Source organism: Myodes glareolus, chromosome 23, assembly GCF_982192425.1.
Source record: "Myodes glareolus chromosome 23, mMyoGla1.1, whole genome shotgun sequence".
Lineage (NCBI taxonomy): Eukaryota > Metazoa > Chordata > Mammalia > Rodentia > Cricetidae > Myodes > Myodes glareolus.
In genome coordinates this window covers 58,615,562-58,618,536 of record NC_142048.1, presented here as the reverse complement: position 1 = coordinate 58,618,536, position 2,975 = coordinate 58,615,562, and positions in this window count along the sequence as shown.

The following is a 2,975-nucleotide window of genomic DNA, read 5'->3' as shown; positions in this document are numbered from 1 at the left end:
GTGATTGGTTTTCTTTGGGGTTTGCCGACTTGTTGGGGTGCCGGGCGGGATAGATACCCCAACAAGCCGGCCCTCATGTTATAATGGGGAGCACGTGCAATTGGGGAAACTCAGAAACGAAAAGGGAGAGCTGAGAATATTGCTATTGGACCCACTTCTCAGGAAATGCAGGATGTTGTTTGCACTGGCAGGAAGTAATGTACAATGATTCAAATCAGATTGATGCGTGCATGAACACAGAGCACTGGTATTAAGAACCGTAGTTAGTAAAATGTATCGGCCATCTCCTGTCTTCACTTAAGACACACAAAAAGCCACTGAAGAGAACATCAACGTGTCTCTATACGTCTGTCTTCTGCCAGTGCCACACTTGTTCAAAGCAAGCTTTTGGGGGACACATTCAGGTTCCAGTGGATAATGACAGCTTCTGGAACCTTCCTTTATATTGTTACAACAGAATTCCAAGGCTATATGGTTTTATAGTTTGTGAAGGAATGAAGTCTAGTTTGCCTCAACACAACAATTAAAAGAGGCTTGCATTAAAGCAAGCCTTAACTATTCAGAGACATGCCTTATAGGAAAGACACACACGAACTGTCTAAGGATGGAACTGTCAAGCAAGCAGATACACTAGCACTGTGAGTTAGTCAAGAAGTAAGAAGGCAGTCTTTATTTAGTAAAGTTCTGATTAAATCATCATCTGACCATTTCCTCTGCAGGAAATAGACCTTTGAGTTACAGAGAGATAGCTTTGTCTTATTCATCTCTTAAGAATGTAACAGTCTTTACAACTGTCTTTGTGTGACCTCTGTGGAGTGGTGCCTGCTGGCCAGATGCTCTCTGGTAACCTGTATTGAAAGAGGCAGCAGCCATCAAAGCACAATGACACCGCTCCATGAGCCAACATTGGGTACTTATTCTAAAATGACCTGGACTCAGATTGGCCTGGGCTTTGTCTTGAGGAGCTTGGCTATGACGTTCTTTGCCCAGCAGAGCAGAGAAGGCAAAGGATGTGTTTTAGCCCAGTGAGAGAGGACGTGGAGAAGGGGCTGTCTCGGGCTCTTGGGCTCGTCCGCATCCTTTCATTTCTGTGTGCAATTAGGTAATGCTAGCACATGATTGAAATACGTGCTTGATTTTGAAACAGTATTTTACTACGAAGCCAAGGCTAACCTTGAACTCACAATGCTCCTGCATTGTCCTATCATGTGATGGAATTACAATCCTACCATTAAGTCTCAAGATTGAATCTCAAGCTCTTGTAGTATGGAGGTCTTTAGAAAAGCCACACTTTATACCAGGGGTCGTTACCCACAATGCTTTGCTCAGTGACCTAGAACACGGGAACACAAGCCTTATTTGATGCCAGAACTGAAAATAGTTCATACCCATACTCAATATTCTACTTCCACCTGGGAGATTAAAGAGCTCATTTGGGAGTAAAGAGGGCAGCAGCTGGTGTCAGGTTCTGCAGAACTCGCAGAAGCAAATGGAAGAAAAGATCCCACCCCCAGTGAGAAAGACCCATAGCATCTCTTGGGGGTGAGGCAGGACATGGCCACTCGATGGGGAAAGTGTGTCTCTTGGTGGGGAAGCCCCTGCAGATATTACCCATACAAAAATGCCAATTTCAGAACTGACTATAAGTTTTGTAAACAGAAACGGCTCGTTCATTTCCCGGCTGCCCAGGCCCGAATAATCACACAGTTTGGCCGATGTCTCAGGCATATTTCTAGCTAGCTCTTACATCTTACATTAACCAACCTATTTCAATTATTTTATATTTTACCATGAGGCTCGTGGTTTGTTACCTCTTGCCTCTTGGGCAGCTTCATGGCATCTCTTTGGCTCTGCCTACTCTCTCTCTATATCTCTGTTTGGATTTCCCACCTGGCTTTATTATGCCCTGCCATAGGCCGAAGCAGCTTCTTTATTAACCCATGGTAATTAAGCATATTCAGGGGATACAGAGGGGAATCCCCCATCATATGAGAACATTCCATCTGTGCTTTGAAAATGAATAAGACATGGAAGCATGGTGAATGTGATCACTTTCTACCCTCTACCCTTTAGCTGCCCCAGGGATGCGCACTGGCCTCACTCAGTGTCTCACCGGAAGAAGCTGGTTCTGTGACTGACATAGGCAAGACTGGCGCCTGGGAAGCCTACCTCTGGAGTGTGCGCCTGTGCTTTTCTGTGTCTGGGACTCTCTTCCTAAGGTTCCCAGGGAAGGGAGCATGAGACTCAGTGGTCAGGTTGGGGTGAATGGTGGTGACTGTGTGGTTAAGTAAGTGCGCAGTGGTCTATGCTGCAAGATGAACTGACATCGAGGTATTTGGTCCCCCAGCCAACTTGCCAGACCAGTGACCACGTGTCACCAAGTCCAGCCGTGGAACCAGGACATTCTGTGTCTACACTTGCGGAACTAGTACCATCAATGCGGAGATTGCAGATTGCGCATCGGCTCCTAGACACCGTTTATGGAGGGAAACTGAGGCCAGTGGCTCTCAAACACTGAGCCTCAGAAGGCAAAAGGGGAGCCACGCTTCCCTGTAATTCACCCCGCATTTAAAGAGCCCCCAGTATGCCTTAAATAGATCACTGGCAGGCTCTTTATTGCGCTGTCAAAATGAGAGCGGAGAAGTTCGAGCGGAGTTCAGTGTGCTCTACGGCACTTCATTTCCTCTCCCACTGGGGAGCTGTTAACTTCGCTGTCCTGCAGCCAAGTGCAGTTCCCTGCTCAAGCACCAAGCTTATCTGACTTGCACATTAATTATCTTTTATTGCACCAGTGGGCCTTTGGTGTCCTTTTGCCTTTCCCTAGAACCATGTGGTCCGAGCAGACAGAGTTCTCAAGGGTATGCAGAAGGGAAAGCACCTTCAAAAATCTCTTGTTAAAAGTTCTGTCTGGAGTGAGTCAGTCTAAACCCCAAGTTCCCCCCACCCAGCCATGCCAGAGGCCCCACATCACCCGC